This window comes from Heloderma suspectum, chromosome 1, assembly GCF_057233095.1.
Source record: "Heloderma suspectum isolate Gila_16-S chromosome 1, 16-S_ref, whole genome shotgun sequence".
In the NCBI taxonomy this organism is placed as follows: domain Eukaryota; kingdom Metazoa; phylum Chordata; class Lepidosauria; order Squamata; family Helodermatidae; genus Heloderma; species Heloderma suspectum.
The window spans coordinates 160704130-160725446 of NC_139458.1; the positions used below are offsets into that span (position 1 = coordinate 160704130).

General features: G+C 43.2%; 1 protein-coding gene and 1 long non-coding RNA gene across 2 annotated transcripts in view; one reads left to right on the plus strand and one right to left on the minus strand.

Annotated features, from left to right (window-relative positions):
• GPR39 (G protein-coupled receptor 39) overlaps window positions 1-21317 on the plus strand; it is a 199439-nt gene that overhangs the window by 82330 nt on the left and 95792 nt on the right. The window lies entirely within an intron of this gene.
• LOC146358356 (uncharacterized) lies at window positions 8956-20253 on the minus strand. The gene is made up of 3 exons (XR_014784182.1): window positions 19615-20253; window positions 17884-18165; window positions 8956-9562 (listed from the first exon to the last, which is right to left on the minus strand). It is a non-coding gene; the product is annotated as an uncharacterized LOC146358356 (long non-coding RNA).

A 21317-nucleotide genomic window follows, 5' to 3' on the forward strand; every position in this document is an offset into this window, starting at 1 on the left:
TTACTCACTGTGACACTGTCCAGGTGCACAAAGACTCTCCCAACCAGGAAGTTTTAGAGAAAGTGCTGGGCAGGAACAGAGTTTTATGGGCTTGGCAAAGCTATTCTGAAAAGCACATGGGCCTTGGATTAATCACATCTAAGGCACAGTTCAGGTAAACTGGTAAAACTGTTCCTAGACTGCACTGCCTCAGACTAACAGAGTACAATCCTAATATATGTCTATTCAGAAGTAAGTCCCATTCATTTCAATGATGCTTACTCCCAGGTAAGTGGAGCCTAAAGCTGATACATTGCATGATTGAATAGTTCTCCATATTAAAAACATCTGCACATAGAAAAACTAGATGTCAGAGAGAAAAGCTGTAGCTTGGCCTTTTCCCTGGTATACTAGGTTTGTTACTGCAAGTCAATTTTTGACACAGAGAAGAGTTTAATCATGTAATTCCCCACCTACATCCCAAAGTAGCAGAGTTCCAAAACAATTTTACCAGCATTTCTATCATTTGTGTGAACTACAGAAGCAGGTAAATATTATTGAAAACAGTCCTGAACAGAAAACTGTTCGTAACATTTAGAACTTGAATATGAAAAAAGATTATCTTCTTCTTCCTCTTCCTCTATGATCTTATTCTCCAATGAATGAAATATTTATCAGTATAAAAACTCAAGTACATCAGACATGGGATAAGATCGAGTGGGATTTACTGAGTTAGGATGGATCTCTTGAATTCTTGCTTTCTTTCATTCCTAGATTTAGGACAGCAAAGGTTTGACACACTGAGTTTACAGCTTCTGCTTTCTGAAGATGAGAATTGTTTTCTGTAAGATACAACTGGGACATAAAAAGTTGCCTTTGTTTTATTTTCTGGCTCACTGTCCAAATGGATTTCACACAAACTGTATGTCTGTACTTTAAGAAAGAAACAACAACAACAACAACAAAAAGCTTAGTTAGCTTCTTGCCTTGCTAAGACCTAGTTTGCAGACCTAACCTGGTCTATAAGATAGTTAACAGGGAAGGGTTTTTTGCTCTTTGAAGTTTCATTTCAGACAGAAGGGGGCAGCAGTGCACAAAAGTACCAAGGCAAGAATAGAATATGTTGTGGTGAAACAAGGGAATATTAAATTTAGTAGAAGAATAGTCAAGTTTTGTAATCTTCACTTGCAACGCCTCAAAGGAGATATTGGCAGAGATGCCAGGATCCAGTTTTTCACAGGTAGACCTCCCTAAGCTAAATGGCAAAATTATAATCACAATTAGCACTTGAATCTGTTCTGTAATTTAAGAGACACTTTTAATCGTCCTTTTGCTTTGTGTAACTTGTAAATTGCACAGCCTGGCTGAAAATTATATTCAAGCCCAGGATTAAAGACTTTGTTTTATTATGGAAATAAGCTTCATAGCAAGTGATTTCTTTAAGCCACTTGATCAGTTTTCCTTTCACCTGAAACTTTGATGAAAGTCTGCACAACAAAAGTAAACCCAAAAGGAAATGAGTTTTTGTAGATGACTAAACTAATTGGAGATTAACTGGCTAACCATAAAGGAAGATAGTGATGAGAGAGGTCTATTGCTTCTCTGCTCAGTTGCTGTTGCTTATGTCTTCCATGTATTTACAGCTGGCAAACTAGCGTTGTCACCTTTAAAAGCAACAATAGTGAAGTACCTGCGAATAATAGAAATATATAAAACCAAATACAGTACAGTATAAAACCAAATATAGCTACAATTAAAACCATTAAAAAAAGGTAAAGGTAAAGGTGTCCCCAACCAGACGTGTCTGACTCTAGGGTGCGGTGCTCATCCCCGTTTCTAAGCCGAAGAGCCAGCGCTGTTTGAAGATGCTTCCGTGGTCATGTGGCCGGCATGACTGAACACCGAGGTGCACGGAACGCTGTTACCTTTCCCGCCAAAGCGGTGCCTATTTATCTACTTGCAATTTCTTGCTTTCAAACTGCTAGGTTGGCAGGAGCTGGGACTGAAGACGGGAGCTCACTCCGTCACGCAGCACTCGGGTCTCGAACTGCTGACCTTCCAGTCTGCAGTTCAGCGTCTTAACCACTAAGCCACCGCGGTCCCTAAAACCACTAAATAAAAGCAAAGCAAATAAAAAAAAACTTCAGCTATTGACAAAACAGCGGCAGAAAAACAAATCACCTTGGAAGGCCTTTTCTTTCTGATAGAAGGTCAATGGAGACGAGGCAAAGTGGGCCTTCGCTAGGAAGTATTCCAGAGCCTAGGTGCAGCTACTGAGAAGGCCTTCTCTCATGTTCCCACTGAGCACACCTTAGATGTCAGCTGGACATAGAGAAATGCCTCTCTGGTAGGAGAAATGCCACCTGTTAAATTGTTGTATATGTTGTTAAATGTACAGGGCCAAGGTGGACTCCAGTTAAAAAAGTGAATAGGGGTAAGCAGATGTTTTAACTAAGGCAGCCCTGGCCCAAAGCGTCCTGTCACCTGAGGCGAGAACACCCACCACTGCCACCTCATTCCATTTCCTCCCACTGCCGCCACCAACCAGTGCCCCTACCTGGTTGTAGGGCTCTCACAACAGCTTGCCTGGCTAGATCCTGTTAGTGTTCTGCTAGCTGAAGCCCCATGGCTGCAGCAAAGCTAAGGGGAAGGGTGGATGCGATGTGAGCAGCTGCTCTAGAGAGCCCCACCAGCCCCTCTCTCACTGCACCAAATGCCACAGTGAGAAAGCAGCTGACAGGGCTCTCCAGAGCACCCATTGGAGGCAGAAGTGCAGTAGCAGGCCCTCCTAGTGGGGGCAGGAGGAAGCAGCGCAAATAGACAGTCCTCCCTCTCTGCTGCCTGATGTGGGCGCCTCAGTCTGCATCATGATGATACGGCCTTCCTGAGCTAAGGGCTCATCTGTAGATGCTGACACAAATCAGAGCTCTCTCCAGTGTCTGTATGATACTGGAAATGGTAGAGGAAGAAATTAATTAATTAATTAATTAATTCATTATATTTCTATACTGCCCCATAGCTGAAGCTCTCTGGGCAGTTCATAAAAATTAAAAACCATTAAAATACATTATATAAAATATAAAGTATCAGGACTTCTTCCTCATTTTAGAAGAGTTGAGCATACACATCTAAATTGTGCATAAAGATAGTGTGGTGGGGAAAGTAATCCATGTGTCACATGCCCATATATGACATGCAAAATCCCTGTTGTCCACAATCCTAGATGACATAAACCCCCTTCAGACATTACTCTCATCAAGGGACAAAGCACTTTGAAAGCAGCTGAGGTATTACGCTTGTAGCTCTGGCCCTAATGTTGCATAGTTCCTGTCAGCCCCACCCCATGCTTTAGCTGGGATGACTGGGGCAGGGAAGACTTTGCACGTAGATCTCTACACGTGCAGACTTCACCAAATTCTGGATCCTTTACAGTCAAGATCCCATGTTCTGGGGAAGTCTCCATGTGTCTATACATGAAAGATTTCCCACTCAGACTTCCATGCTGAAGGAGGCTACTGTCATCTAAGTATTCTGCAAAACAGTTTCAAGACTGAGAAGAGGAAGAGGGTGCATTGAGTATTACGAACATAAGAACATCAGAAGCTGCCTTATAGTCAGATGCTTGGTCCACCTAGCCCAGTATGGTCGACACTGACTGGCAGCAGTTCTCCAGGCTTGCAGGCAGGAGCTTTGCCTGCCCTATCTGGAGATGCCAGGGGTTAAACTTGGGACCTTCGGCATGTAAGGCTTGTTCTCAGAAGAGGTTATTCCACCATGGGCATACTAATCGGCCTGAATAAAAACATAAATGGCCAGATACAATACCAAGAATTCTGTGAATTGGGTTTCAGTCCAATAAAATGTACCATTTCCTTTGCTCTGCCCTTCTGCGGGACCAATGTGAAAGCTAAGTCTTGCTACTTGCAAGCTGTTTGCCATACGCATGGCTCCATTTAACTATCCGTGACACTCTTCTTTCCAAACATAGATAAAGCAACATCAAACCATTAGCATTAAGAGTGATTTGGGAATGGCAAAGCTGCTGGGAATGAAAAATAAAAGGTATGTTTTGAAACTGGCATAGAGCAGGAAATGTAAAAGGCATCAACAAGAAATCTGAGCTTAAAAATAAAGAAAAATGCATTCTTGTTCAGAAAAAAATTGGAAACAGGGCCTTGAAATCCTATTGAGACTCATTAAAATACCTTCTGAGAGATCGAGAACAGCGAAACATGCTATTTAAGGTTCTTATCTATGGTGCTATTACCAGTAACAAGTATTCACTGATAAGGTTGAAATACTCATTCTTGTATGTTTTGTGGGGTTGTAGTATTTCATTCTGGATGGCACACAGTTTCAACCCCAAGGTTAGTGTGTGAGGATTTCTTTTTTAATTTACATCAGACTAGTTCAGCTCTTTTTGATTTATGCAAGCATGGGGAAAATACACTTTTCCCGTATCTTCAGAGTGAAAAATTTGCACACTCATAAGTCAGAGCTGGCTGAAGCAAGAAATGTCAAATTAGCTTATTTATAGTCCTCACTGGGGAGTTCCAAGTTCATAGACAATCCATTCACTGTGTGTGTGTCTTTAAGTTCTAACTGTTTATAAAGTCAGAATTTTCATGCATGCGCATTGCGTTTTTCCCCAAATGCTTTTAACCTAGATCAGCCTGGAGGATTTAAGGAGGTCTTGGTTAAGAATTTATTTGGTTGAGACTTGGCTTTCCAATATAGCCTTTAAAGCATTTGGCCATGCACAGGCACCTCTTAAAGCAATGAGCACTTCATGGAAGGAAATCTAAGAAATACAGTCCCACACTGTGTTTATCTCATGATTCTAGAATAGTTCATTTAGTGCAAGGACAGTCTTCAGGAGACAAGAGTTTGTTAGTAAAATTCTTGATGCAGTTACCATGTCACTGTGGTCTATTTTTGTGATCTTTGCAGGAGATTGTAGAGTTATCTGTAAAAGAACGAGCAGCCAGTGTATGTCACCATCTTTGAATAGAACAATCCCTGACTTCTCCAATCCAGTATACTATTGCACCAGGGTATATCACGGGATGAACTGCCCATCTGATGTGTGAGACCAATATGAGCCCTCATATTGGGCTTATATAGAGCCCTTTTAGGACTGTAGTCAAGTAGCCAAAGCAGTGAGTTGCCACATCTAGATAGGTTACTCGAAATAGTAAGTTTCCACAAAAGCACTGCTAATTCAAAGATAGTATTAGGCATTGCCTACTTGGGCATTCAAGTCCCCCACCTGATCAGAGTTGTGTGAGGGAGAGCGGGACCAAGAGTGCTAGCTCTGCCCCCTCCACTGTCAGCCTGTTCACCCCCCATATATTCGAAGGCACTCTACTGCCGTGGGAGCCTGTTCTACTCATGTAGCTCCTGGTGCCATTTAGAACGTGATTGTCCAGTGTCCTAAATTGTATAGGGAACCTATACAAGTAGACAGGCTCCCCACTCCAGACATTAGCCCTCGAACATGCAAAAAGTGACAGGGCCAGCAACAGGATATGCGGGAGAGGGAGAGGGAGCACATTAATTCCCAGAGCCAGCACGTTTGTCTTCTCTTTCCCTCATGCAGTTCTAATCACAGGACTATAAATAGGTTTATAATTTTAATTAAATATATCTATCCATGGTTATACTGGAGATTGTGATTTGGTAGCCTTACCACATGTAAAGTTTCTTCCCATTCAGGGGCACTAGGTGTAGGTGACGAAAAAGGCTCTGCCTGTGATATTTCTAATGTGATGCAAGTTTCAACTGATCTGGCTGTCACATGATTCGGCCATGGAATCGTGCGACAGTTACACATGGAAGAAACTATGTGCCGTCCTAAGTAGCCTAAGTTGCAGTTCTCAAATCCCGTATTAGAGAGATCTGTCATCACAGTCCATGCCATCTAAAGGGGAGATGGGGTGGTGAACTGATGGGCCCTTTGTAAGGTCCCAGCCCTCAGCAAATGCCTGAGGGTGCTGATCCCTAACACCAAACCTGTATGTAGGTGTAACTGCAGCTCCATACTCCGGCAAATGCCTATCCAGTGTCCCACCTCAATGGTTTGTTAGACAAATTGGGACTAGCCATACAATACTAGCAAGTCTGTCTAGAACAGCCTTCCCCAGCCTCGTGCCCTCCAGATGTGTTGGACTACAACTCCAATCATCCCCAGCCAGCATGTCCATAGAGGACACCAGGCTGCTAAACGCTGCTCTAGATGGTGATGACAATTCCAGCTTAGAGCACTTAAAAACAAATGTATTGTTATTTGTAAACACAGAACAAGAAGAGCATCAGCAGATTCAGGCACATTTTTTAAAAAGTAATCTAAAGGAAAATGAACATCTCGACTTAGGCCCTGCAGGGATGTAAGACATGTAAAATCAGTAAGTTAGAAAATTAGCATACTTGCAGATTGATATAGAACACTCAGAGAGCATATTTGCCCGGAAGAGTTTCTGACCCCGTTCCTCATAGTGAAAAGCCTCCTTTCCTCAAATGGACACTTTAGGAGACAGGATTTTACTCTGAGACCCTTGGCTAATGAGGCCTGGGAGCCAGGGATTAGTGTAACTTGTAAAATTTGGACCAGCCAATGGGATGTTATCTAGCAGACCCTTCCCAGTGTGTTAATTACAAAAGGCAAATAGGGCAGGAAAGGATTATCATTTTCAATTGTAGAGAAGTTTCTCTTCCTCAGGTACACCTTGGAGTGTTGGGTCTGCTTGTAGCTATGTGATGGGCTTTTAAAAATCATGTCCTCTAAAGAAGAGATTGGAAGTTAGATTGCCTTTGATATAGTCAAAAGCCTGCTGGCAAGAAAATTCAGTGCAGGCTACTTTCTTAGGTAGGTGATTCTGACAGAGATCAGTGAGAGAAATATTTAGGTAACTGAACTGGTCCACAAAGTATCTGTAGTATCCAGGGCCATGTTTCCATGACAATGGAAGGAGAAACTAATGGAGGAGTACCAGATTTGTGAAAAGGAATCAGGGTTCCATGACCAGATTCTCCACAGTAGTAAAAATCGCTTCACAGAACATACTTCCTGGTGGGGTGGGGGTTGGAGTGAATGTCATCTGACTGGCAGGGGCTGCTCAACCAATAAGAGAGGCTTCCCCGTCTCCCCCCCTTTCTCCTTTCCCATGAAAGTCCAGAAACCTGCATTTCAGGAACAAGCCTCATTGAGCACAATGGGAGTTACTTCGCATTGTAGACACACATATACTTGTGCTGGGAAAGAGGAGGGAGGAGAACACAAAGACAGAAACCAGCCCCTATTTTAACCCACAGGACCTCATTGACCACAATGGGAGTTACTTCTGAGGAGACACTAATGGGTTTGTTGTGGGAAAGAGAGCAGTAAACACGAAGACAGAAACCAGCCCCCATTGTAACCCGCAGGATATCTATAACCAAGCTGTGAAGAGCATACTTCATAGGCAATGAATCGGAGCCTTGAGATCACACTTAATCACACTTAAGGAGTTGGGCTTTAACCAGTGCTATTTCAATTGAGCGGGAATCTCTGTAAGTTCTGATGTGGACATTCAAAGGCAAGCCTCATTCAGCATAATGGGAGTTACTTCTGAGGAGACACTAATGGGTTTGTTGTGGGAAAGAGGTGGAAACCAGCCCCCATTTTAATGCACAGAATCTCTATAAGGGAGCTGTGATGTAGCTACTTCCTAAGGCAATGAATCGGAGCCTCAAGATCATGCTTAATCGCACTTACGGAATTGGGCTTTAACATGTGAGGGGCTTGTCTGTTATTTCTGTAGTCACTGAGAGGGCAAGCCTCATTCAGCACAATGGGAGGAAACACCTCTTGGCCGGGGTCGCAGTGAAAGGCACACCCCTAGGCAGGGCTAGCATATCCGAGCTAAATGCAGGGGTTGTGGCACACAGCAACTATACTGGGGAGAACCTGACTTAAGGAAAAGAATTGGACTTTAAGCCCTGATAAGCTCTGCAGTGGCTGCTGGATGGCCATGACGTCAAGTATCCCTAACAACCTCAACATGCAGAGGCTCAGAGTAAATCACTGGTGGAAACACCCCCCAGGTAACGTAAGAATAGATTGGACCTGTTTCTTGGTGCTGGGAACTGGCCACTGTTCTTTAGCATCCAGTTTGGACTAATCATGTTTAATATTTTGCCACCCAACTCCATGTCTCAGATAAATAGCTTCACTCAGGCCAACCTGACAATTTTTTGCCTTGACTGTGGGTCAAAATACATGTTACGTTACATATTTGCATGCAGCAGCCCCTCCACCTTTTTCTTTACTCACAAGTACATGTGCAGGGCTCTGATCTGGATCAGGACTGCCATGCATGGGGAGGGGAAGTTTAAACCTTCCCCCTTACCTGTTTACTTTCCAATATGCATGTGCACAGACACATACACGCACACATGGGTTTTTAAAAGAAATAAAACCTCCATTTATTCCAACCAACTTTTCTCTGTGACAAGGAGGGGATATCAAGAGGGGAGCAGGTGAGGGAAAAGGTTTAAACCTCCCTTCTCCAAGTATAGTGGTCCTGATCCAGTTTGGGGCACTGTACACTTAATTGGGAGTGAATGTGTTTAGTGTAATGTGTAGTTTGGCCCTGTCCATCCCGGTTTTTGGATCCGGATAGGTTTTAGGAAAGCACTTGGAAGATGGACTTCCCACAAAGACCTGAACCTAGACACGTCCGCAGTGATCCTGAAGCTAAACACGTCCGCAATGTAGGCTGCTCCAAAAGCACCATTAAATGTCAATAACATTTAATGTTATTGACCTGTGTCTGAATGGTTGAAGAAGCATTGTGAGGTCTGAAGGGCAGGCTGTTCTGAATCTGAAGTCAAGGGCAGCTCAAAATGGTGGTAAAAAAGCCAAATCCTGATAGTGCTGCACATTCAAGAAATACCTCACTAGGCGCAAGCACAAAGTAGTCTGCAGAGCAAATGGTTGATGAGTGAGATTGGAAAGACCACACATGTAGTTTATTTATTTATTTAGTGCATTTATACCCCGCCTTTTTTCCTCTTGCAAGGAACCCAAGGCAGCTTACAGTATCCTCCTCCTCTCCATTTTATCCTCACAACAACAACCCCGTGAGGTGGGTTGGGCTGAGAGTCTGTGACTGGCCCAAAGTCACCCAGTGAGCTTCCATGGCCGAGTAGGGACTAGAACCCGGATCTCCCAGCTCCTAGTCCAACACTCTTGCCACTACACCACACTGGCTCTTATGCAGTCATGTAGAGTCATAGACCTGCACCTACAGTATAGGCCATCGCTACCTTGGAGTAGTAGTGACAGGTTGCCATTTAACCCTATTGGGAACAGTAAAGGGATACATTTGAGGGCACTGTTGCATTGAGCCAGCAAAACCTGACTTCTGCCACCCTGTGACTCCCAATATCTCAGTGAAAGACTCATTGACTTTGTCCCAGTGAATGCAACATGGGAGCAATTGAGGAATTGATGTTACTCGGTAAACAGCTGCCACTATCTCTCTGGTACATTACTGCGTACAGCAAGAGAAGCATGCTGAAAATCCTTGTTCCCTGCCTCCTCCTGCAAAAAAAAAAGAGAGGAAAAAAAGAAATTTGGAAACAGGGTAATAGGGTAATAGGTACCTAGAGGAGTCTGCACCCATACCACAGATTTTGAGAGTTGACTAAACAGCTGCATATTTAAGACAAGTTCCGGCCTTTCCAGAGTGACTCATGAACTCTGGGCTGCTAAAAGATCCCAGCCCGGATGGCTTTCACTGGGTTGAACAATTAGTAAGTGGCCATCTTATTAATGTAGTAGGAGTCGATTACTGAAACCAGCCCAAATGGACAAGGGGAAAGCTGAGCCAGTAAACTTTGAGTGTGTTTGGAAATGGCAGCCCCCACTTTGAAGTGAATACGAACGACTGTGTCTGCAAAGTGGCTGGCAAACTCATCACAGCATGCAGAAGATGACTCAGTTTCTAGGTGGCTTTCATTTAAAAAGGCGGGGAAACCCTATAAAGCCCATCTGCTCTAGAAAGCTTAGTTCTAGATTCCCCCCAACCCCCCTATACATGAAAAACTGAAACAGCTCTTGGAGATTATTGGTTTCTATGCAAATAGATCCATAGCCCCAGTTTGTTTCTGCATTAATCATTGTTAACTAAATTACTTGCATTTAATCATCTTAACCTTGATGTTACCCTAGACAACAGGCCCAGGAGATATTTGCAAAGAAAACAACAAAGCATTGGATAACAGACTGGGGTGAAAATGAAAAGTTATTAATTTCACTGCAGTTTGCAATTAGAATTCTACAAGTGGGGTCTTGAAACAACATTTTGCAGTGTATTCCAATCCCCTAACAGTACTGCTCCTGTTCAAGGTTCCAGCCTGCCTGGAAGGAACCTTGTAGTGTTGTTTGGGGTGTGCAGAGGGGCCACCTTGTTTTCTTTTCTACTGTGCTATATAGTGCCATGGGATTTGAGTTAGCGACTGGCTGCCAGACCTGAAGCTGAGGTATTTATTGCCATATTGCTGGGAGGAATATTTTTTAACCTCTTGGTACACATCCCTTGCTTCCTGCCTAATGCTTACTTCCAGGTAGGGATGTCAGAGAATTTCTCCACAAATCTCGGGGAGGCTGAATGCCAGTGCATTCGGCCTCCCGAAATTGGTGGAGAAACGGTCTGCCCCCCCGCCCCCCCCCCGGGACAGGACTTACCTTGTGCGAATGTCCCTGGCGGTGGAAGCTCCGGTGGCGGTTCGATGGGGGCAGCTGCGGCGGCCAGTCTTCTGACCGGCTGCCACTGCCGCCATTTCCAAGTTAAAAAAAAAAAAACATGATAGGCTACGTAAAGATTTACGTAGCCTATCACGGCTAGATTTTTAAAAAACACCATGATAGGCTACGTAAATGTTTACATAGCCTATCACGGATGAGTGAAAAAACAAAAACAAACCCACGCGTACGCAAATAGCGGCGCCCATGGGCGCGATGTTTTGTTTTGTTTTTTCACTCAGCCGTGATAGGCTACGTAAACATTTACGTAGCCTATCACGGCTGACTGCAGGGACGCAAACGCATTTGCATCCCGGCAGTCAGCCGTGATAGGCTATGTAAACATTTACGTAGCCTATCACTGCTGACTGCAGGGACGCAAACGCATTTGCATCCCGGCAGGACAGGATTCGCGGCGGGAGGGACGGGGCGCCTCCCCCCCTTGCCAGAATTTCGGGGGGAGGGACGGAGCGCCTCCCCCCCACCGCGAATCAACTTTCGGCTTCAGGTAAGGGCCTTTCGTACATCCCTACTTCCAGGTTAACTGTTAGAGAATCAAACAGGCAAATTCCATTTTCTCTCCTTCTCCAGGTTTTTCTTTTCTTTCTTTTTACTAACAATTTCAATATTCCATAGTTCAGCTGCTCTTAGCCATAGATGTAAATTCTACAGTCAACACACTGGCCAGGTCCACAATAGCACAAAGCCATTGTGTTGTTTGTTGAAATTTGGCTTGTCATTGTGTCTGAACCCATCCCCGCAAACAAACTATGGTTTGTTAATCAGCTATAAACCACAAATAGAACCCATGGTTTGTTGTCGGCTTACAAAATCTGGCTTATTTAAACCATGGCTTGTCATGATATGTGAACCCAGAACTGTGGCTTATCCCTAATTGTTTGTGTAGCCATCTGCCCTGAAACAGAAGTGCCTAGCAAGAGTAGCCTGAAAATGAAACCTGCTCTGAAGGTTGGCAAAATGGGTGGGAGAACAAACCAGAAATAGGAAAAACAAACCACCTTGGTGTGTGTGTTGGGGGGTGGGGGATGAAGTTCAATGTGAACCTGTAAGTTCTGTCTCCATACAAAACGTGTAGTTGTATAGACTTTTCTGGTTTCTATGCCCTCAACATTGGGTAGGTCTTGGAATCTTGCAGGAAAAGTTTGGAGGTTCATAAAATAAAAATTATTTAAATTTATAAATGGATATATATCTGTATAGCTAGACGGTCCTTTGCATACATAGAAACTGCTACTTTTTTTGTTGGCCCAACTTCATTTTCAAAGAAATAGGCATGTGGGGCTCCACAACAAAATGTTAGTGTGATTCTGGCATGTGTATGTTTCCTGTGCCTATAGTGAACCGGGTTGAAAAACAAAAATTAGCATCAAAGTCAGGAGCCCCTGCTCTAACATGTGCCTGTCTTCACATGCATGATTTATTTTATTTTTGAAATGTTTAAAAAGTGTGATGAGTTTATTAAGTGCTGGCTGGGAGGAAATCCGAGGGGGAGATTTAGGGCGCAATCCGATGCAGATAGGTGGCCACCTCTGAACTCAGAGGCGACCACTTATCCAATGCAGGGCGAGAGAAGCATGCAGGGGATCGTTCCCTCCGCTCTTCTCCTGCCCTGCAATTTTTGCCTAGACAGCTGATTGTGGCTGTCTAGCCGTGGGAGGGCGGAGCAGGGGAGGAGGCTGCCGACACATCATTGGATGTGTCGTACAGGCATTGCCACCCTCCCTGTCCCGGAATGCCCCCCAGGGAACGCCCCATTTTGGCCGATCCTTGCTCCTCTAGCAAGCGTGGAACATGGGGAGCATGGGAGTGGGGGAAGGTCGGTTCTTCGGGAACCGGCCTCAGAGCACGGGCTCTGAGGTCGGTTTCCAGAAAACCAGATATCCTATGGCTGTCTAGCCACTGACTAATGGCCATAGGATTGCTCCCTTAACTAGCTATATCTCTGATCTGCAATATTAACAGTGGACTACATTGCAGGGTTGCTGTAAACTACTCTCTTTCAGCACAGTCCTTCTATCTGCAATAGGGGTATAATAGTGAACTACAATATAGGTTGTTGCATACTGCTGCTTCAACCCACCCTGCAATGTGGGGATAAAAACAACAGATAACATGGCAGGATTGTTTTGTAAGCTACTTTCACAGTTTTCGTCCAACTTCTGACCTGTTATATGGGTCTGATATCTCTGGACAGCACTGCAGGGTTGTTGTAAACTGCTCAGAGTCTGACCTGCAGCATTCAGTGTGAACTACACTGTAGGGCTGTCATAAGGCACTCTCTTCCTGCAACATCGCTGTCTTATCTGCAACTTGGGGACAATGAACTGTATTTGCTTTGGAATTTACATTAATAGGGTGTGCGTTTTAATAATATTTTATACTAAATAGGAACTGTGTTAGAACAGGAACTCTTCTCTTTGCTGCAAGTGTTGGCAATATTTATTTGACGCGCTTGTTTTTGGTCGTAGCTATGTTAAATTCTTTACTTTCTCCACTAATGTCTATTGGGCAGCTCTCTCTTCCATCCTTGGAGATGTTTCAAAATAGCATTTCAGTGTGAACCAGGAAGTGACCTATTCAGGATAAAATGGTTCTTTCTAACCTTTTTATCAGGAAAGGGGAACCTCTGGTTCTACAGATGTCGTTGAACTCCAACTCTCATCAGCTCCAGCCAACAGAGCTAGCAGTTAGGAATTATGGAAGTCCAACAATATCTAGAGGGCCGGAGGTTCCCACCTCTCCTGCCACTCCGATCTATTCCCATCCCTGCTCCCACTTGTTGCTGTTTTTTTCCCTCACAAATATTCTGTGCCAGTGAGTTAATATGCGGCTGTTTGGGTATTTTTTCGCCTCCTTGGGGGTTTTTCCTAAAGATTTCTTGTGTATCTCTAAACCTCGGGGTTAGTCTGAGATTGCTGATATCTTTCTTGTGCATGAGTGGAGCAATTTAGAGTCCAGCTCCATGAACAAGGGAAGTCTCATATCGGTATCAGTGTACATGATGCTAGCAATGCTAGATTGCTTTCTATATGCATCCTGTATTGCAGCCTTCACCAATGTGGTACCTACCAGATGTTTTGGATTTCAACTCCCATCAGCCCCAGGCAACATGGCCACTGGTGAAGGATGTAGTCCATAACATCTGGAGGATCAGAGGATGTTGCTTAGTGGAGACCATAGTTCAGTATTTTGTTTGCAGATGGTCCCAGGATCAATCCCTGGCATCTCCAGGCAGGGCAGGAAAAAATCTAGTCAGTGCTGACAATAGTCTGACTCAGTATCAGGCACTTTCCTATGTTCCTATGCCAAGTTGAGGAAGGCTGTTGCATTCTAATGCTGCAATCTTATACACACTTATTGTGTGTAGCAGGAACAGTTCCTGCTCCAGGTTATTCTCCTTCCAGTTTCCACCTGTAGAAACTGGGGAGAAAAAACCCAGGACATCTACCTCAGTTTTGGCCAGTTATCCTCACTGAATCCCAAACCTTAGCCCTTTTTTTGTGTCAAGGAGACACCCAATAGATTAACTAGTTTTCTTTAACCAATACAGGAGTAGTAACAGGAAAATAGTCTTTTCTATTGAAAGTGTTAATCAAGCCAACACGTGGGATTATATCTATATAATAAAACAAATGAAATCTTATTAAACACAAGAAGAGTTATATATATTATTAATTAACCATCCTAGACTTAGTCCTAACCTACCTACCTACCCCTTCTAAACTATTCACCCCAAACCCCACTTTCTCACAGATTTTAATTACCTAAGCCATATACGTACAGGTAGATTCCCTTGTGTGTGGTGTCTTTGCACTGTAATGAAGCAAAGGTATGGTGCTGAGCAGGCTACCTAGAAACCATTTTACCATAGCCAAAAATATCCTGGGGTGTTTGTCTTTCTCTTCTCAACGAGTAACCACTTCTCAAAATTACTCGCCAAATTATTTCTTTACGTGATTCAGGACTTTCTGGAATCCCTTCCAGGATAGATACTCCTGACCTTTATCATGGCCACAGGAGGTTTTAATTTCTATTTGAGGCCTCCTTTCCCATTTGGAACCATTTTAAGGTCCTGTCATTTTTTTAATGATAGTGCTATTTGGGACATCCTGACTGAAGTCCATAACATAACAATAGCACTTTGTTCTGTGCTCTTGGGAGCACTAACAAAGCTGGCACATTTATTTTCTCTCCACTTCAAAAAAAAAATCAAGGTTGTGGAGTGATATGGTGCAGAAGGTTAGTGTCTTATAATGGACTCAAGTTTAGTCTTCATAGATTATAACTTGTTCTTTGGATATTGTACTTTTTGGTGGAAAATCATGAAACATCAACAGAAGGGCCTCTATTTATTGGGGCTAACTACATTTTCTGCTTTTATCTGTTGGAAATAATGAGTTTGTATGTCTTACAATAAGCTTGTCTCCTTTGAGGAGCAGAGATGGGAGACTGGATAAAATCAAGTTAATGCTTTCCTTCAAGGAAATGTGATGATTGACAGAAACTTTCAAGTTTCCAGTAAGGTGCCAACTAACAGCAATTAATTCTCTTTGAATAAAGAGGCTAGTGAATTTGCAGCTGTTCAGAAGTGGTTTCAAGTTTCTGCAGTGGTCTAAGACTAAATTAATACAGGAAAAAAACCAAAGATGATCAAGAGACTGTTATATAACTTGTATATACTTGGTTTAGCTTTGTTATTTTGCCTATGAGGGGGCTGGAGATTTAAACTGGGGTTTGTTTAATGATGAGAAGGATTGTGGTGGTTGAAGCCCCTGAGAACATGATTGTAGATGGATACCTTGGCTAACAGGAGGGTGGAAATTGTCCTGATTCAGAGTCCTAAGTTCTGTACTATAGCTAGGGAGCTCCTGTACCAGTGGGAATCCCATTCACTTCATTAGTAGGAGTACACCATTTGTACATAACTTAGCACTTACAGTCATTCCCAAAGTGTCTTTCTCTTGATTATGCTCACTGCATTCTGCTAATATGTATGAAACACATTGCATTTGTTTTATTATAGTTCTTTCTAAGAATAGAAAGTGTGAATGTGTGAAATATGCACATGATTTATGCATTTGTAGGTCATCTAGATTCATATGATATCCCTCTCAGGTGGGGTTTGTAATATTTCTTTTTAAGTATATTTCTGGTTTTGGTTGAACAGGCTTCTTCTTGGTAGTGGCCTTTCACATTCAGGTCCATGAATGGCCATGCTAGGCATATGACTGGCTCTTTAGAAATCAGTGATTGCTAATTCTCTCCTTTTCTGGATAGTCCCTGTGTTATGTGAACCAGGATAAACATTGTATCACCATATTAATTAAATACGAAGCATGACTGAAAAGCACCCAAGAAGTCTCAGTGATGCAGCAAAATTGGCTGTTACAGAAAAACAGCTCTGAGTGGTTTTAAAGGGGAACTTTCAGAGGTGCAACACCGCTACAGAAAAGGCCTTCCCAACTGCTTGCCATCAAATGTACTTGTGCAAGCAACGGACAAGCAGGAGGCCCTGATATGTAGATCTCAGTAAACAGGTAGGTTAATATGGGAAAAGACACTCTCTCAGGTAGTCTGGCCCCAAGTTGTTTAGGGCCTTATATGTCAATAATATTACCATGAACCTGGCCCGGTAATATATTGGCAGCCAATGCAGTTCCCTGAGCAAATGTGTAATATGGTCGCAGTAGACTGCCCCACTCAGCAATCTAACTACTGCAGTTTCTGAACCAGACTCAGGGGAATCCCCACATAGAGTGTATTGCAGTAATCCAATCTTATGGTTACTAATGCATGATTTTAATTTATGGCTTGCCATGGCCAGACTGTCCCTATCTGGCCATACCTGGTTGGCACACCAACTGAAGTTGATAAAAGGTACTCCTAGACACCGAGTCCACCTGAGCCTCCAGTGACAAGGATGGTTCGAGGCTACAAACTACCCAGACTACAAACCCAGCCCTTCAAGGGAAGTGTAACCCTGCCCAGAACACCTAACCCACCTAATTCCTGGACATGGGAAACACCCATTCACAGTGTCTCTGTCTTGTCAGGATTCCACTGCAGCTTATTGACCCCTATCCAGTCCACCCATTGCTTCTGGGCACTGATCAAAGACCTAAACAACAACACCTGACTCGGATGTCTCACAGAAATGGCCCAGGATGGCACCATGCCCCAAATCTTCTAATGTCCACTCCCAATGGATTCATATAATCGTTTAGCAACATTGGTGACAAGATAATACTGATTATCTTCTCAGCATGCTACAGTGCAAATGCTAGGGGCCTGAGGCTGACATACAGTCACCCAATGAAATTATCTGGTGCTGACCCTGCAGGTAGGAGCAGAACCACTGCAATACGGTGCCTTCTGTATACAACCGCGGAGCTGGTTAAGGAGGATACCACTGTCGATGATAACAAAAGATGCGGAGAGATCAAGGAGGAATATAACAGGGTTGCACTCACCCTGTCTCTGTCCTGATTGCAAATGATGGTCACCAGCATTCCTATAGATCTGATCATCCTGACTGGACTGATGCTTATGGTTTTTTGGGTCTGTACTGCAGCTGTTTTCCAGTAAACATGAGCAGTAATAATGGATACACGGAGTCCTCCTATAACAATTCAAAGTGGTTCATGAAGGGGCATTAAAAATAATCTCAGCATTTACAGCGCTCATAGCAATGTGTGATGGAGCTGATTATTATGCTAAACTTTCAAATAAAGCAAGGGGACAGAAATTGCCACAGGCACTGACCTGTATGTTGGTGATAATTGAGTCCATTAGCCTTAATTTTATAATTTCTAAATTAACGTTGCTCACTTACAAATAGCTTTAATTGCTTGATGGAAAAAGAGGCGGGCAGGGTGTTGTCTGTACTATTCATATCAGTGTTGGTGAATTCATTTTAATGTAATGCGCTCAACTTAGATCTAGCAATGTTTACCATTAGATACTGACCCATAAACAATGCTTCACATCCATCATGGATCTAGGACACTATCAGGGGTGCATTTAGGTAATTTTAGACTACAGGTTAATGGTCTTAAACCACCCACTCTTTAGATGATAATGTGTACTAATTCACTTACTGCAAAATGTGGTAAGCCAGCCCTGCTGCATTTGGGAGCTCTCCGGCTCGTTCTGCTGTGCGGAGCCTTGGACTTCTGCACTAAAGTGCATAAGCACCACTAGACACTATTAGACGCAGGGGTGTAGTTTTGCATCCAGGGTTTAAGCTTGTGAAGCTCTGGGTCCATGCTCTCTCTTAGTCTCTCCTGCATTCATCTTTCCTGATGCTGCTAAGTTTCTGTTCCAGCTGCTTCTCACAGGCCAAGTGCAGAGAGAGTCATTCTTGACAGTTGTTCCCCAACCTTGAAGGTGAAAAAGAGAAGACACAGAACTGTGGACATGGAGAGCACAGTAGGCCTTTTTCTTCTCTCTGGCTTGTACCATGTGATCTGTCTGCTTCTTGTAGTAAGAGAGAGGGGTCTGTCTCCGCCCAGGTCCTAGGAGGAAAGGTAGCCCTCTACAAATCTGTTCACTGCCTAATGTTCAGCCGCAGTTACGTTTGCATGATGTATGTAGTTTGCTAAAAAGAGTTATATTTTTAAGGTTAGAATTTTTTTAAAAAAAATCTGTTACAAACAGATAAATAACACACGGAAAGTTTAGTTATAAACTAGTTAAATGTAGGGTTTAACTACATGCTACCAAGAGTCGGGGTTTTGTTGTACTGACAATTTGCACCTGGTGTGGACAAGGCATTTTGAGCAAAGTATGCAAACAATGACCGGGTTTGGGTGATCAGCGGAGGAAAAGAAGCCGCTGTGGCTTCTTTTCATTGCCCAGCGCCTGCTGCTCATGTACCCACCATTTCTCTAATTACCCTAGTGAGTGGCACGTGGGGGGCGGGGGCGGGGGGGGAGTCACCATAGCTTCTTTTCCCTGCTGAGCGTACAAGTCCAGCCATTGAGTCTAATGTAAAGGTGACTTGCAGTTTTGGGGTGAGGGTGAATGGTACAGACTGCTGCTTTCTGAATAAAGACAGAACATTGCTAGTGAGCTCCCTCAGCTCAACAGTTTAAACATCTTTATGCCATATTTATATGATGGATTTAACAAAATGATTAAGGGTGCAATCCTGTTCCTATTTAAGTCAACAGCAACACTTCCACTGAATTTAAAGGAGCAGGACTACAGCCTAAATGTTCCAAGGAAGAATTCCTTTGGAACTAACATTGCTGAGGCAGATTCAATGAGTTCTCAGAAATGAAGACAACTGCCTTAGATATTTTTGTTGCTGTTTTCAGCAATTACTTCTGTGTTCCTGCAGGTCTAAAACAACTGATTTTGCATTCTACTATGTTGTGGTTTATGGTTAATTTTCTAGATATCCCTTTATATAGATATAATGGCTGGCTGCAATTTTCAGAACCTGATGTAATCAGAAAGATGAGATACAGATTTGAAAAAAAAAAAACACTACAAACACTTACTTGAGAGTAAGTCCTATTGAAATATGGGACTGATGTCTGAGTAAATATGCATAAGTCCAGCCTCTAAGTTGATTTTTTTGCATAAAGGTGAAGGGGATGGTTTTTATTTATGAACTGGATTCATATGATGTCTTTTTTCCAAGGAAATTGAGATCGCATACATGCTTCCCCCCTCCCCCATTTGTATGCTCAGAACAGAGCTGTGAAGAAGGATAGACTGAGAAGTAGTGGCTGGCCGTAGGCCTCCCAGCGAGCTTTATGCCAGAGTGGAAATTAAAAACCTCAGTGTCCCAGTCCTACTCTGATAGTAGGACTATCACTTACCTGGCTGGGTAAGACTTGCAGACAAGCTGGCCAAAAGAAGCAGCTGATGTACTTCCTGTAGAACTATTAAAATCCTTTCTTCACTCAACAAGAAAGTAATCAACCTAAGAGGTGGGTTAAGGGAGCCATGTAATCTTCTAGCCACTTGTAGGTGGCTCCACGGTCTAGGACAAGCCATAGTGAAAATCTCTTTTGTTGTCTTGGCACGGCACCTCAGAGATTGGTAGCATTTGCAACAGTCGGCCCAAGTGCAGTTCAGCTGGTATATCCCAGCATGCAAAGTTGATTTCTTGAACTCAGAAGGAGCCTATTAATGTTCAGTCACTCTGCTTTTCTTGGAGATCTGGTTGTGAGAACCATCAGTGGAAGGTTTCATTTTCTTTCTTTCTTTCTTTCTTTCTTTCTTTCTTTCTTTCTTTCCTTCTTCTTCCTTTTTTCTTTTTTTAACTATGGAAGAGCTACTAAGCTAGTAGTATCTGAAAGAGAAGACAACCAAAACTAAACATGCATTATCCATGTGTCTTGATCAGTATCTCTAATTCAGGCCTGCACGGCTGCTTCAAGAATATAAAGGCTACGGGGTTAGAAAAGAGGCAAGCTGACAAGATGCCTGGAGGTTTTGTTACAGATCTGTGCAGCGCAGAAGGGCAAATGTCTTTCTGCTTTATCTCTGCTGTGAAGCACGGGCAATAAAAGGAGAAAGACTTGGGCTTCTTGCCGTTGCATTATCCTTGCCACTGTAAGCAGTGGTATTAGGCTTATATCCTGTGCAAGGAGAGGGGGACCTTTCATGGACTTTTCTCCCCTTAGCAAAGCTTGTGTGTGTGTGTGTGTGTGAAGTCTCTTTCCCTCTAATAATCTGGTACATGCTCTTTTAGAAAACTTTGCTTTAGAGATCAGTAGCTTTACTGTGTCACTGACTATCTATTTTGGTTTCATTGAATATTGTATGGAAAGGGATAGTTTCCTCTGACAATACCTTGCAAAAACAGGAGCAGACAGGGATGCTGGAGAAATCTGAGACAGACTAAAATGAGCTCAGATTTCGAAGAAACCAACCTGCAGAATCTGCTGCAGAGCGACCCCCTCAGGCTGCGCAGAGTCTGTGTACTTACAGATGATTTTTTTTTTTACTTTTCTGAAATTTACACATATACATTTGTAGGAAAATACATAAGTTTCTTCTGAGGAAACATTGGGTAGAATGGGAGACAACACACTAAATGTTACATACTAAGGTAAATTATGTAAATACGTAAATACTTACATAATTCTTTGCATATTTTTCTGCACAATGAAAAAAAAAATATTCGCATCCATCTGTGGGCAGATGATGGAACAAAAGGCATTTGACAATCTGCGAAACACAGACGAGTGGATTTTACACAGTCCATACACCCCTAGACTCAGTCATATGTCTACCACATGATGTCTCTTGAGCACTCAGTTCATGAGTGTCTTAAACTGGGGCCTGGTCAGGGCCCACACACTAAACAGATTTGAGGATACCAATATGACTCAAGTCCACTTGTGTGGAAGAATGATTTATTGATGGAAAATGGATGGAAAGAAAGCAAAAGAAAGCTTACACGTTCCTTAACTCTTGGTTCAGTCACTCTGGTTCCCAGGGAAGTGACAGGGCACCATTTGTTGGGGATGGTTATTGGAGCAGGTGGTGCACCTTCCCCCTCCCAGACAAGAAC